This window comes from Bubalus kerabau, chromosome 23 (genome assembly GCF_029407905.1).
Source record: "Bubalus kerabau isolate K-KA32 ecotype Philippines breed swamp buffalo chromosome 23, PCC_UOA_SB_1v2, whole genome shotgun sequence".
In the NCBI taxonomy this organism is placed as follows: domain Eukaryota; kingdom Metazoa; phylum Chordata; class Mammalia; order Artiodactyla; family Bovidae; genus Bubalus; species Bubalus kerabau.
The window spans coordinates 515,174-531,009 of NC_073646.1; positions in this window are offsets into that span (position 1 = coordinate 515,174).

A 15,836-nucleotide genomic window follows, 5' to 3' on the forward strand; every position below is an offset into this window, starting at 1 on the left:
TACCTATCTAAATCACAGAAACAATTTCCATTATGTAGGGGTAAACTATAGATTTTATCAATTATCAAAACTTCAGCCATTCCTAAAGAATTGGGAAATGAAAATCTTTTTTTTTTTTTTGGAAAGTCTATTTTTTAATTGCCCAAAATGAAAGTCTTGTTCTTTTGTATACAAAATTCGTAAGGATTTTTATGCGGTTGTAGCCTAAGGGAAGAGATACTGCTACGTTGAGAAGCCATTAAAGGTTTAATTTTTTTTTTCTTTAAGAGATTAGGGAAGCTTTGCTCAGTAAATTGATTTGCTTAAATTGTTTGTGAAAATTTAAAAATTCCCCAAGTTCCTCCAAGCAGAATCAGTTAGTTTCTTATCCTTGTTTCAACTGCTCTTTCTTTGTGCATATTTCTCTTACAGGATAGTACTTCGTATTCAGTGTGGTAACTAGCTGTTTGTGTCCTGGGCCATAGACTAGGCTCCCAGAAAGTGGGGTTAAGACCATTGTACCCTTAGCAGCTAGCACATAACAGTATTTAATACATATTTACTGATTTAGTGGGTGATTGTAAGTAGTAGAGTAAGAAGACATTTTACTTTTATATAATCGATGGCTCATTACAAGATTAGTGTTCAGTGTTTTGTGTGAATCCTGACAACCCACTCCAGTACTCTTGCCTGGAGAATCCCCATGGACAGAGGAGCCTGGTGAGCTACAGGCCATGGGGCTGAAAAGAGTTGGACACGACTGAGCAACTAAGCACAGCACAGTGCGGATCTCACTTAAAATGGACATTCAAGGAATTCCCTGGTGGTCCAGTGGTGAGGACTCCACACTTTCACTGCCGAGAGCAGGAGTTCAATCCCTGGTCAGGGAACTAAGAGCCCAAGTCACACGGAGTGGCCAAAAAAATAAAATAAATAAAATAAGATGGGCATTCATTTCATTTTTCTGAGTTTATATTGAATGAAATCTATTTTTGCTGGAAGAGGTCTTGTTTAACACCACTGGTAATAAAGAATACATGATAATAAAAAAGCATTTTCAGGGGAGAAAATTTAGGCATGAATGCTCGTAACTATATACATAAACATTAATTCTGAAAAGTACAAAATATTTGACCCATTAACAGAATAGATAATAATGAAAACTGATGACTTTTCTGTTAAGTAAACAAAAACTTTGTTCCCTTTACCCAAAGCCATTTGAGACTTTTTTAAATTGCAAATGATGAAAAAATTTTAAATGCTTTTGTTTGCATATATTGAAATAACCAGACATCTTTTCTCTTTTATTCTGTGAATTACATGGACTGATTTTTTTTTAATATTATGCCAACCTTACTCTCCTTGGATACATCCCACTTGGTCATCATGTATTATTCCTTTTTTATATCTTACCAGGTTTAATTTGCCAATTTTTTCTTTAATAGAAAAACTGAAATTTACTATAACAAACTACTCCCTAAAGAAATGAAATACTAAGCAACAATGTGGCAATTTTCTTGTATCAGAACTATTCATCGTCTTAAAATATGTGTGTGTTAGTTGCTCAGTCATGTCCGACTCTTTATGATCCTGCAGACTGTAGCCCACCAACCTCCTCCAACCATGGGGATTCTCCAGGCAAGAATACTGGAGTGGGTGGCCTTTCTCTTCTCCAGGGGATCCTCCCAACCCAGGGATCAAACCTGCATCTCCTGCATTGCAGGTGGATTCCTTACCATCTGAGCCACCAGGGAAGTCCATATGGTTTCTGGAAAAAGAGTTATTGTTGAAGACCAAGTATTAAAATCAGTATTACATACAATACTCAAAACCTTTTTTCATTCTACAACCTGGTGGATCACTTTTCTCTCCTCTGTCCCAGAACAGCCCACGTGTCAGCTATTGAAGCCTTTCCCTGGCTATGAGTGACGTTGAAGGAGAGTTAAGGGAAACCTTGTGATAAAAGGAGTCATAGCTATTGTAATTTTTAAAATAACTCTTCCACCACTGCACTTTACATTTTTCTTTTTAAAAGAAATTCTCACGAAGAACAGCCATCATTGAAATCAGAAAGACTGCTTTTATCATTGTAATTATAACAATATTAATTATGCACTTTATTACTATATTAAATGTAGAGGGTTTCTACTTCAAGTAAACACAATAAAATGAAACGTAAATCAGCATGTTAAGAGCCAACTATTCATATTTCAAAAGGATTCTCCAATTCAAAAAGGACTCACTGCAGCTTTTCTATAAAAAAAAATCCCTGTGGTTTTAAAAATAATTTTAAAATTGTAATTTACACATAATTTTCAGGAACTCTTCTATTATACAAAACGATGCACAACTCTGCATGTATATAGATCATGCCATAAAGAAAAAGCTCATACAAATTTCCCATAAGTTATCTAATTAACTCTGACTATAAGAATGAACATAAACATTGGTTGCAATGCATAGAAAACCACTAGAAAAAATTTATGCTCATACTGTTTACTGTTTACAATTCTATGTAAGGACTTTACATTGCTAGTTTCTAAAGTGAAAAGAACTTTAATATGCCCATTATGCCATTTCCTAGTTACTAATGTTTTGCAAACTTTTCTTTATTAATGATAGAAACATAAACTTCAATTTGCCTGGGAGAATCACAGAAAATTTGAATTAGTTAAGTAAAATTTGATGACCCATAGGTAATAAATACTGCACATTACCCACAGAATCCCAGTGTCAGAATTGTGTACTGTAGGCATCAGAGACACAGAAATCCAGGAATCTGGAGAGAATGAGGAGCTCCAAGTCATAACCTGGTGGAACTGTGGTTTGTGAGTGTTAGATTACTTTCAACTAACATGGATATCTTGAAAAGAGCTGTTAAGTTCTTAGAACAAGGGAATTTTGAAGTCATGGTATATTTCTTTTGAAACAGTGGCCTTCTCCAACTTAGTTCTAGAATTCTTAAGTAGCTGATGTTAGTAATTCTTCTTTTCCCAAATTTACCTTGGGCTTGGTAACATGGAGTTCTTTCACCATTTGAATATAATGCTTCTTCCATACACCCTGCTCATAGGGAGTTGGGGAGACATTGATATACCAGTTAAACCGTAAACATTTTAGCATCCAGAGCTGATCCAGTTCAGTTAAATTCTTCCAATGCCAGCTCACCTGGAGAAACAATGTTAAAAAACTATTCAGCTTACATGTCCACTTTCTCTAGGTTTTGAGCCGTCACCCTGGCACTGAGAGAACTTCTTTATTTTTTTTCTGGAGTGGGTTGCCATGCCCTCCTCCAAGGGATCTTCCTGACCCAGGGATCGAATCCACTTCTCTGCACTGCAGGCAGGTTCTTTACCACTGAGCCACTGGGGAAGTGGATTCATGGATTTGTTCATGAATGAATCAGAGCAAACATAATTTTAACTTGATAAACCAGGCCTGGAATTCACAAGTAGTTTCTTTTTGGTCCTTTTTTCCAAATCACAACCAAGTTACCTCTTACCTGAAGTGCTTCCTAACAAGGCAGGAAGTTTTGTTTTTTTTTTTTAAATTGGAGGATAATTACAACATTATGATGGTTTTGCCATACATTGGCCATAGGTATACATGTGTCGCCTCCAACCTGAACACCACTTCCACCTCCCTCCCCATCCCATCCCTCCAGGTTCTCACAGAGCACTGGCTTTGGGTACCCCTTTTTCTTTTCTTTTCTTTAATGTTAATTCAGACAGAATCCAAGTCAACTAATATTTATCGAGCACCTATTAACCATCCTCGTCACAACCTGAAGGGTAGTATAATTAATATTCTTCCCTTGCAAATGGGGAAACTAAGCTTCAGATAAGACTTTGGAACTTCCTAAAGATCTCTGGCTATGCCAAAGCCTTTGACTGTGTGGATCACAACAAACTGTGGAAAATTCTGAAAGAGATGGGAATACCAGACCACCTGACCTGCCTCTTGAGAAACCTGTATGCAGGTCAGGAAGCAACAGTTAGAACTGGACATGGAAAAACAGACTGGTTCCAAATAGGAAAAGGAGTACATCAAGGCTGTATATTGTCACCCAGCTTATTAACTTATATGCAGAGTACATCATGAGAAATGCTGGGCTGGAGAAAGCACAAGCTGGAATCAAGATTGCTGGGAGAAATATCAATAACCTCAGATATGCAGGTGACACCACCCTTATGGCAGAAAGTCAAGAAGAACTAAAGAGCCTCTTGATGAAAGAGGAGAGTGAAAAAGTTGGCTTAAAGCTCAACATTCAGAAAACTAAGATCATGGCATCCGGTCCCATCACTTCATGGCAAAATAGATGGAGAAACAGTGGCTGACTATTTTTCTGGGCTCCAAAATCACTGTGGATGATGATTGAAGCCATGAAATTAAAAGGTGCTTACTCCTTCGAAGGAAAGTTATGACCAACTTAGACAGCATATTAACAAGAAGAGACGTTACTTTGCCAACAAAGGTCCGTCTAGCCAAGGCTATGGTTTTTCCAGTAGTCATGTATGGATGTGAGAGTTGGACTATAAAGAAAGCTGAGCGCCAAAGAATTGATGCTTTTGAACTGTGGTGTTCGAGAAGACTCTTAAAAGTGCCTTGGACAGCAAGGAGATGCAACCAGTCCATCCTAAAGGAGATCAGTCCTGGGTGTTTATTGGAGGGACAGATGTTGAAGCTGAAACTCCATTACTTTGGCCACCTGATGCAAAGAGCTGACTCATTTGAAAAGACCCTGATGTTGGGAAAGAATGAAGGCAGGAGGAGAAGGGGACAACAGAGGATGAGATGGTTGGATGGCATCACCAACTCAATGGACGCGAGTTTGGGTAAATTCCGGGAGTTGGTGATGGACAGGGAGGCCTGGTGTGCTGCAATTTATGGGGTCACAAAGAGTCAGACGCTACTGAGTGACTGAACTGAATTGAACTGAAGGATCTCTGGGAGTCTGCATATGAACGTTGTATGAAGGCTACAGAAACTCCAGTTGGCACATTGCTTATTTTTTTCATGATATGCTTCTGTTTTCCCTCCATGCTTATGATTTAACTAAATATATAAAGGGAACACAATGACTAATACTATATTGATGTGTCCTAAATAGCCTTTAAGATTCAATGAAGCATTAAGTATTTGTCCTGGGGACTTCCCTGGTGGTCTAGTGGCTAAGATTCTATGCTTTCAGTGCAGGGGGCCAGGGTTTGATCCCTAGTTAGGGAACTGAATTCCACGTGCTGCAACTGACACCTGGTGCAGCCAAATTAATACATTTTTTAAAAAGTATTCTGTACATTCCATTTTCATAGCATTATGGTCAATCCTACATATCCAGCAAATGGTGGAGGTGACCCTATTATGTGTAGTAGTTTTTAAAATAATTTATTCCAGGTTTTAAATAAGTCTTAGTAGAAACTAGAATCAAGTCCATAGATAAAGTTCAGACTAGGCATTCCATATCTCTTAACATGAATTGCAGAGATGGTAGCTAGCCTTCACATTCATTCCATCTTTGGAAAACTGGCCTCTTTTTCAAGGTTAACTCAATAATAAATAATGTTTGAGTGCCCCCAAAAGGAGCAGAACACTCTGTAATGGAACTCACTACCCATCCATCTGTTTATCTATCTGTCTGTCTTCCTCCCTCCTTCCATCCATTGTGTACGGAGTTTCAAAGTTACCCAAACTCACGTCCATTGAGTTGGTGATGCCATCCAACCATCTCATCCTCTGTTGTCCCCTTCTCCTCTTGCCTTCAATCTTTCCCAACATCAGGGTCTTTTCAGATGAGTCAGCTCTTTGCATCAGGTGGCCCGTGTGTCATGTCCAGGATTATTTTATGGGCTGAAGATAAGACATGTAGGGGAGAGGGAAGCAGAAGTGGGGCACAAATAGGAGAAACAGTAGGTTCAGGATCTAGATGGAGGAAAAGGCTTAGAGGATCTTATACAACACTGCAGGCAGAAACAGAGATCACAACCACTTTGGGCAACCCAGAATGAAACTGCACTGCCCTTAAACCTCATATGGTTAGTTAATTCAATCAAGATGTGGGGTTTGGGAGGGAGGAGATGGGGAGAAAGTTTTTCTCAACTCTCATCCTTTTCCTCTTTTGACTTAGATCGGGTTTAGACCTGGGTAGTTAAGTTGGGGTTCCCACCGCCCCCGCACTGGGGATAGATAAAATTTTGCTTTGTTTTTGATTTTTGCTGCTTTTTGTTTGTTTAAAACTAAACAGGAATGAGGAAAGTTGAGGGTGGGGAAGCTCTTTCAAAACTGTAAGACAACCGCCACCACATTTTTAAACAGCTCAAAGCTCATCTTGGTGCAATGACTTTATTGTTTACTTTAAATCTAGCTAAAGAACAATTGCCTCACAGTCAGTTCTGGGAAATAAAATAAAATGTTGAAATCTACCAAGATTGACATATGGTACACATAGATGATAAGATTATCTATTTCGTATCACATCTCCCTGGAATGATAACATTCTCATTGTGCAAAACATGGAAAATTCTGAGAAACCTGAAGAAAAACAATACCCAGAACCCTGTCAATCAGAGATGACCAAACATTATCAACAAGCTGGTAGAGTTATTTTCCTTTCTGTTTTTCAGGTATATATGAAAGCAAAGTTGGGAAACTGCATGCAATTTAAAATCATGCTTTCTTCATTTTACATATAATAAGCATCTCTGTTCTTGCAAAACATGTTTTCTAATGACTGCCTAATAATTCTTTATATGGCAGAATGATACTCTATTACTGGGCATTTAAAACACTATGTTTTTTTAAAAAACAAATTGTTTCAGTTTTAGAATAATATGTGTACATCAATACTAAAATCACAGATACCAAGGGGCACACTGTAAAAAAAGTAAAAAAAAAAAAAAGCCTCTCTCATCCTTGTCATGTAGCCACTCATTTCCCTCTGTGAATGTAACCATTGTTACTGGCTTCTTGTGTGCCATTCCAGAAGAGCAAGAAATATGGATGCATTCTTTTATTCTTCCAAAGTGGTAGGATAATTCTGCACCTTTGTTGTTTTATTGATGATATATTGAGGAGATAGTTGCAGCCAGTCTGCTATTAGCAGACATTTCCATTGTTTCCAACCTTTTGCTACCACAAACAATGATGCAATATTCTTATATAGACATACATTTTGCATGTGTTGAAGTATACCCATCAGACAAATTCCAAGAAGTGGAACTACTGGCCAAAGGTAATCTTGTTTTTTTTTTTTAATTAAAAAGATTTTTAAAGTTTTTAGCCATGTCTCATGGCTTGCAGGATCTCAGTTCCCTGACCAGGGATCAAACTCACACCCTTGGTAGTGAAAGCCACTGGATCGCCAGGGAATGTCCAGGAATCTTCATTTAAAAATTGGGTACTACCAAATTGCTCTCCTTGGTGTTTGCATCAATTTATCTATGAAGGTGCAACATATGAAGGTGCTTGTTTCCCCACACCCCTAACAATATAAAATGTTATCATTAAAAAAAAAAAAGAAAAAAAGAAACTCAATCCATCTGAGTCACAAACGATGGCATGAAAATGAGGCTAAGCATTTTATCTATTTTAGAAACATCTGCTTTTCTTTCTGTGAACTATTTGTTCGCCTCCTTTGCTCATTTTTCTGCTAGGCTTTGCTCTTTTTTTTTCTTCTTAATGTAGATTTATAGTCGTTCTTTAAAAAATAAGAAAATTACCCCTTTGCTGGCAATATGTTTTCCCCCAGTTTATTTTAATTTTGGGGGGCCACACTGCAGCAGCTTGTGGGTTCATAGTCTCCCGGCCAGGGGCTGAACCTGAGCCCTCATCAGTGAAAGCACTGAGTCCTAACCACTCCCAGGGAGCTCCCTCCTGTTTACTGTCTGTATTTATTTACAGTTTTCTTCTCGATGGAGAAAATTTTAACTTTTATAATCACAACTTAAAATCTTGCTTTCTTTATAAAGCATATATAATATATATACAAAATATATAAAATAAATAAAGAAAGATTTTAAGTTATACATTTTCTTTTGAGGCTCTGAATATTATAGATTACTCACAAAGTCTTCCTTCCCTAGATTTCCTTTAATTACATTTTTTTTCCCCCTTTAGTCATGCCTGGTGGCTTACAGGATCTTAGTTCCCCAAACAGGGATTGAACTTCTGCCCTCAGCAGTGAAAGAGCAGAGACTTAACCACTGGACCAGGGAATTCCCTCCTTTGAGTAGGGAATGGTTTTCCATAATTTCATATCAATCTTTTATCCTTCTAGAATTTTTTTCCAGATACTGCCCAATTGTCCCAGCACCAATTATTAAATACGTCATCTATCTTACTGCATTCATTTTCTTAATTTTTTTTTCATTTTCTTAATTTTAAAAACTAAAGTTACCCTGTGAATGCACAGTAACAGGGAATTTCTGGTCTTTCTAGACTATGAAAAGAAATCAACAAAATGACTATCAATTTTATGTCTTAAAAAATATACTTGAATACACCGTGAAATTATTTGTAAGAAAATAATGGTCAGATGCTTTTCCAACCTGTGAGCACATTTGCCCACTCTGAACTCCTTTAGTCTCACATGCTTCTGTATTTATCACATTAGCACCTTATTTCATGCTTTTCTATTTATGAATGGCCTGCACTCTACACTCTTAAGTTTTACTATGGTCCTCTGCTGTGCAATATAAGGCTATTCTGATGATGAACCATTATATACATGTGTATATATTTCCCCAACTGGCTAATACTATTTTACGGACACTTAGCGATGGCTTACTTTTTCTCCCCTTTGAGCACTAAGTGCACAGCCAGACACAAAGAGCTGGGGCCAATCCAAACCGTGCCAACGAAACGCGGTGAGCGTCTTGTCCGTGCTCGGTTTTGTATGCGTGCTTTCCTTTTTCCCTCAAGGTTCAGTGTTTTCTAGGCTGTCTTTACAAAACACTGAACCCTGCTTCTTTATCTGTGCCTGTGCACAGAGACAAAGGCTTTGGGGGTCCAGGAAAGAAAAGATGTATAAAGATAACACCTTTGGGAGCTTGGTCGTAAAATCCAGAGCTTCTGCTGGAATTTTCTCCTGAAGCTTTCAACAGCAGAACTTTTGCTGTGACAGGGAGCAGCGTTCTAACAGGACTGTCAGGCTTCTTCTCCTCTGAGTGTCCATCCATTTGTCAAACTGGAGGAAAAAAAAAGCAAAGCAAAAAAAAAAAAAAAAAGCTCCAGGTTTAGTCTGACACCAGAGACGCATTATGAAAGAGATAAAGAACTGCATAGAAAGTGAGTTTAGTAACTTATTCTTAACGAATTGCATGCATTTCTTTCCCTAACAAGTACACCCCATGTTTTGCCACCTACCTGTTCTTTCTCACATGTGTGTGTGTGAGCCCAAGCAAGGCCAGTGTTGACATAGACATGCACTTGACCTCAAAACTTGGAGTTACAGAAAAATTTGGGAGCTGGTCATAGTCGTAAACTGATAATATATACAGACTTGTAAAATGTAGATCTTTAACTTCTGATGGGGCTATATCCCAATTAATCCATCCTAAGTTGAAAGTATCATAAATTAAAAATGCACATAATACACTTAACGTACCAAACATCCTAGCTTAGCCCAGTCTACCTTAACGTGCTCAGAACGCTTACATGAACCCTGATGCTCTTTGCTGTTGTTTAGTCGCTCAGTCATGTCCAGCTGTTTTGCGACCCCATAGACTGTAGCTCAGCAGGCTCCTGTGTCCATGGGATTCTCCAGGCAAGAATACTGGAGTGGGTTGCCTTGCCCTCCTCCATGGGATCTTCCTGACCCAAGAATCAAACCTGAGTCTCCTGCATTGACAGAAGTATTCTTTATCACTGAGCCACCAGGGAAGCCCTCACATGAGCCTATAGTTGGGCAAAATCATCTACCACAAAGCCTATTTTAGAAGAAAGCGTTGACTAGTTCATGTAATTTATTGACTACTACACCTGGAGAAGGGAATGGCAACCCACTCCAGTATTCTTGCCTGGAGAGTTCCATAGACAGAGGAGCCTGGGGGGCTACAGGCCATGGGGTTGCACAGAGTTGGACATGACTGACACAACTTAGCATATATACAAGCACACTGAATGTGAAACCAGAATGGCTGTCTGGGTACTGATGGTTTTAAGTGTATTTGGCCTGTACTCTTGTGACTGAGTGGCTGACTGGGAGCTGTGGCTCACTGGCTGCCCAGAACCATAAATAAGTATCCTACTGCACATGGCTAGCCACCCCTCCCAAAAAAACCCAAATACAAAATTTTAACTATGGTGTCCACTGAATGTCTATCACTTTTGCATCACTGTAAAGCCAAAAAGTTGCTAAGCCAAAGCATCTTAAGCCACAGACTGTCTGTACAACCTTAAGAGAAGACACCCGGGCAGTCAGTCTTCCCCCATAGTTTACATCAGCTCATTAGTGATTAAAACTCCAGGGCCAGAAACAAACCTTTGCATTCACAATTAGAGATAAGGCAATACAAGCAAATATCTCTGAGAAGGGGGAGTATATAGGGTTAAAGTCCTGTGTGTGTGTGTGTTCTCAGTCACTCACTCTTGTCTGACTCTTTGCTGAGCCTGCTAGGCTCCTCTGTCCATGGAATTTTCCAGGCAAGAATACTGGGATGAGGTGCCATTTCCTATTCCAAGGGCTCTTCCCGACCCAGGGATCGAACTTGTGTCTTTTGGGTCTCCTGCATTGGCAGGTGGATTCTTTACCACTAGCACCACCTGGGAAGCTCCAGTTAAAGTCCTGCTGCTGCTGCTGCTAAGTCGCTTCAGTCGTGTCCGACTCTGTGCGACCCCATAGACGGCTGCCCACCAGGCTCCCCCGTCCCTTGGATTCTCCAGGCAAGAACACTGGAGTGGGTTGCCATTTCCTTCTCCAATGCATGAAGGTGAAAAAAGAAAGTGAAGTCGCTCAGTTGTGTCTGACTCTTAGCGACCCCATGCACTGCAGCTTACCAGGCTCCTCAGCCCATGGGATTTTCCGGGCAAGAGTACTGGAGTGGGGTGCCATTGCCTTCTCCGAGTTAAAGTCCTACTAATATGTAAATGATTGATATGATTGGAAAGGAAAAGTTGATAGGAGGACCTGGAAAAAAAAAAGAGTGCCAGAGACAGGAAGTACATGCCAAAGCAATCTGGGGCATACCAAACAAACGCTTGGGTTACTTCACAATTTTCCCCAGTGATGACCCCAAACCAGTCCCAAGATTAGTGACTAATCAAAGATGAGAGTGTGAGAGCTGGCCAAAATCAAAAGAAAGGTTCTTATGGGAACAGCTAGCAGCGGAAGGAGCTGTTATCAGAGTCTAAACCTCTGGTTTTCTTCTTTAGTCCATTAGAGGAGAGAAAACAGGAAAGTTTGGGGCTACTTGTATTTTATACTCTATTGCATTTCACCAATAGATATTTGCTAGTTAGTATAAAGTAATCAGAATTTTATAATACTTTAGTTTTAATCATAAAATACATTGACCACCTAAAAAGGCATGAAAGTGCAAGTAAAGGCATTTCCAACTCTTTGCGACCCCATGGACTGTAGCCTATCAGGCTTCTCTGTCCATGGGATTTTCCAGGCAAGAGTGCTGGGGTGGATTGCCATTTCCTTCTCCAGGGGATCTTCCCGACCCAGGAATCGAACCTGGGTTTCCCACATTACAGGCAGACGCTTTTACCATCTGAGCCGCCAGGGAGGCCCTTTAAAAAAAAAAAAAAAAGGCATATAAAGTAAAAATGTATTTTAAGCCTTATGACAAGTCAACTTCTTTGTAATCATAGGATCTACTTTTTTTTAATTAGTTGGAGTACTTCTCGATTAAAACCATTCACTGTGGGACTTCCTTGGAAGTCCAGTGGTTAAGAATCTGCCAGTGCAGTGGACATGGGTTCCATCCCTGGTCTGGGATGATTCCACCTGCTGCAAGGCAAGTAAGCCTGAGAGCCACAACTACTGAGCCCACATGCCACAGCCCCTGAAGCCCAAGCACCCTAGAGCCTGTGCTCTGCAACCAGAGAAGCCACTGCAGTAGGAAGACTGCGTCCTTCAAGTAGGGAGGAGTGGTCCCATGCTCACGACAACTAGGGAAAGCCCGCACACAGCAACGAAGACGCAGCTGAGCCATAAACAAATAAATAAAAAGAATCTGCCTTCCAATGCAAGGGACTAGGGTTGATAACCTGCTCAGGGAACTAAGAGCCCACATGCCACAACTAGAGAAAGCCTGTGTTGCAACAAAGACCCAGTGCAGCCAAACCAAAGATTTTTAAATAAAACAAAAACTATTCACTGTTACAAGATCTTTTCAGCGCTCATCAATCTCACTTTGGACACTATCATTCAAGGGGGAGGGGGGACTCTCAAATGAAATAAAAAGAAAAAAAAAACATCAGAAACCTTAATTTACAAATAAGTGAATAAAATGTATTCATGTATGAATGTTCCCAGATTTCCTCTCCGCCTGTTTCTGCACAGTCCATATTTCTAACTAACGTAATATGAGACTTCTTTCCTTTGGGGATGGGTTATTAGAATGATAGAGAAGCCAGACCAGAGTGGTGAGGGCTGGGGGAAGGACCAGCCCACGATGCTGCGGTGATCTCTAAAACAAGGAGCCAGTGGGGGGCATATGGAGATAGGAGAGCTGCAGGGTTTTGGCGTGTAGGCAGTTTGTGGCGGTTCAGACTGTAACTGCCCTTCCAGCAGTTATACAGTGTGAGAGAACTGGGGAGTGAAGAAAGGGGATCTGGTAAGTAGTGTTATGAGTTCTGAATTGGATCCCCTGTGATTTTTCTTTGAGAGACAACATGAAAATTGGTATTCATCTTTAAAATTACTTTGGGCAGTGCTACGAGCTACTCTGTAGAAACTGAGCTATGTGGGGACCCAGGATGATGAGGGAAGAAATGTTTATGGGATATAATTATCACTACAGTAAATCAGAAATAACCCCAAATGCCTCACAATAGTGAATCAGCTCAGCAACATGATAAGAGAAAATACAGCATTAAGGATGCATGGGGGCTTTGGGAGTGAGGCCATTCAGAGTCTCACTAAGAATCTCTTAATTCCTTCCTTTACACATTGAATAATTATATCAAAATTTAGAGTTACTGGGAAGATTAAAGAAATGAAAATATGTATAAAATTCCTGAAAGAGTGTATGACTCTTTGAACTCATGGTAGCTAATGTTATAAACAGTGGTCCCCAAACTTTTTGGCACTAGGGACCAGTTTCATAGAAGAGAATTTTTCCACGGACAGGGGGAACAGGCAGGGAGGGATGGCTTCAGGGTGATTCAAGCACATTGCATTTTATTGTAGTTCAGTCACTCAGTCATGTCTGACTCTGCAACTCCATGGGCTGCAGCATGCCAGACTTCCCTGTCCTTCGCCATCTGCTGGAGCTGGCTCACACTCACCTCCATTGGGTCAGTGATGTTTTCCTACCCTCTGGTCCTCTGTCGTCCCCTTCTCCTCCTGCCTTTAATCTTTCCCAGCATCAGTCTTTTCTAATGAGTCGGCTCTTCACATCCGGTGGCCCAAGTACGGAGTTTCAGCGTCAGCATCAGTCCTTCCAATGAACGATCAGGACTGACTTCCTTTAGGATTGACTGGTTTGATCTCCTTGCAGTTCAAGGGACTCTCAAGAGTCTTCTCCAACACCACAGTTCAAAAGCATCAATTCTTCATCACTCAGCCTTCTTTATGATTCAACTCTCGCATCCATACATGACTACTGGAAAAACTACAGCATTACATTTATTGTGCACTTTATTTCTAATGTGATGCCACTGCTGATCTGATGAGAGGTACCAATGGGTCTGTGGCCCAGAGGTTGGGGACCCCTGTTAGAAAATATCATAGTGATGTTAAAAATAATAAGCATGAGGGGTAAATCATTACATATATAATAATTAAATTACAAAGCATAAAGTTACCATGTTTGTACATTAACAAGGACAGGAAGCACATTTGCAAGGATTGAGGTCAGCTCAATTATTGTCACGGATGCCCAGAAGAAGAGAACAGGCTCAGATTGAAGAACAGTGATTTAGAATGAATATAAAAGAACATTAGGATTATAAAGCGCTGAAGAAATCTATAAAAGAAAACATTCAAACCTTTTCCTCTAGAGATTAAAAAGATAATTACATTGGTTTCTCATTTATTTCCCTGATTATAACAGTCAAAGATAATTTATATTTGGCTTTGATAGGTGTTCTTGCCTTGGGGGTTTCTCCTTTCTAATTGTGTTTATTTAGTCTAATAGAAAACAAATTTGCATTCCTTGAACTTCTACCAGTTGAAGGTGGGTAGATGACTGAGAAGAATGCTTAACAGCTGGGGGAAAACCCTTGGAATTTAAAAGGTGCTGGGAATAATCCAAAAAGTAGATAATCCATGGAAGAATTAACTGTACATGAATTTGGTAATCGCCCAGTATCTTTCTCTTTTTTAAAAAAATTTCTAAATTGAAGCATTGTTATTTTACAATCTTTTAGGTATCTAGCATATTGATTTATATATGTATACACACACACACACACACATATTCTGTTTTAGATTCTTTTCCACTGTAGGTTATAATAAGATATTGGATATAGTTCCTTGTGCTATACAGTAGGTTCCTGGGTTTGTTTGTTTTTTTTTTTTTTCAAATCTATTATATATATATAGTAGTATATATATCTGTCCCACATCTCTTGCTTCAGCTCTTCAAGAAAAAAGAGCCATACCATCACAGCCAGGGATCTAATGTGTGAGGTAGGGGAGCAGCTAAGACCGTTTTCTTATCCTAGTACCATGTATGATACCTCATTTTACAGTTAGTTCCTTTTTAATATTAATACCATGTAATTAGTATACGACATTGTGCTACATTATTTTATGCTACACTATCTTATATGCTATGACCATCACGGGTGACTCAGTGGAAAAGAATACGTCTGCCAAGCAGGAGACAGGGGGTCAATCCCTGGGTCAGGAAGATCCCTTGAAGAAGGAAATGGCAACTGGCTCCAGTATTCTTGCTTGGGAAATCACATGGACAGAGGAGCCTGGTGGGTTTACAGTCCACAGGGTCGCAAAAGACTCAGACATGACTTAGTTACTAAACAGCAACAATACTATCTTATATCATATCATAATTATATTTTATAGTTACTTTTAATGCCTTTCCGGATTTCTTGACAATAGGATTGTGAAAATCCCATTTTCAGAGTAGTTGTTACAAGGATTCTTGCTGCACTTTCAAGATGTGAGGACCATTGCTAGGGCATCAGCGCCACTCATCGCACACCAAATGGCAAGGAAAGGAAAGTTCTCAGGCAGTGAGGTCAAGATGAAGGAAGAGGCTGTTATTTTATTTATTTATTTATTTTTTTTGCTTTTTGGTTATATTATCCTGGGCTTTACTGGTGGCTCAGCTGGTAAAGAATCTGTCTGCAATGCAGGAGACCTGGGTTTGATCCCTGGGTTGGAAAGATCCCCTGGAGAAGGAAATGGCAACCCACGCCAATATTCTTGCTTGGAAAATCCCATGCACAGAGAAACTTGGCGGGCTATAGTTCATGGGGTCGCAAAAGAGTCAGACACGACTGAGCATGCACACATGGCTAAATATAAAATACTTTTTGGATTGTCTATCATTGAATAGGTTTCACATTACATCTTGCCCTTTACTATCCAGATTGTTTTTAAAAGTGACTTTACTTCTAATATGAGATTGAGCTTTAAAGCCAATACTTGACTCGTACAATGAAAATCCCAAGTAATGCTAAGTTTAAAAATCAGTATCCTTGGGCTTCCCTGGTGGCTCAGTGGT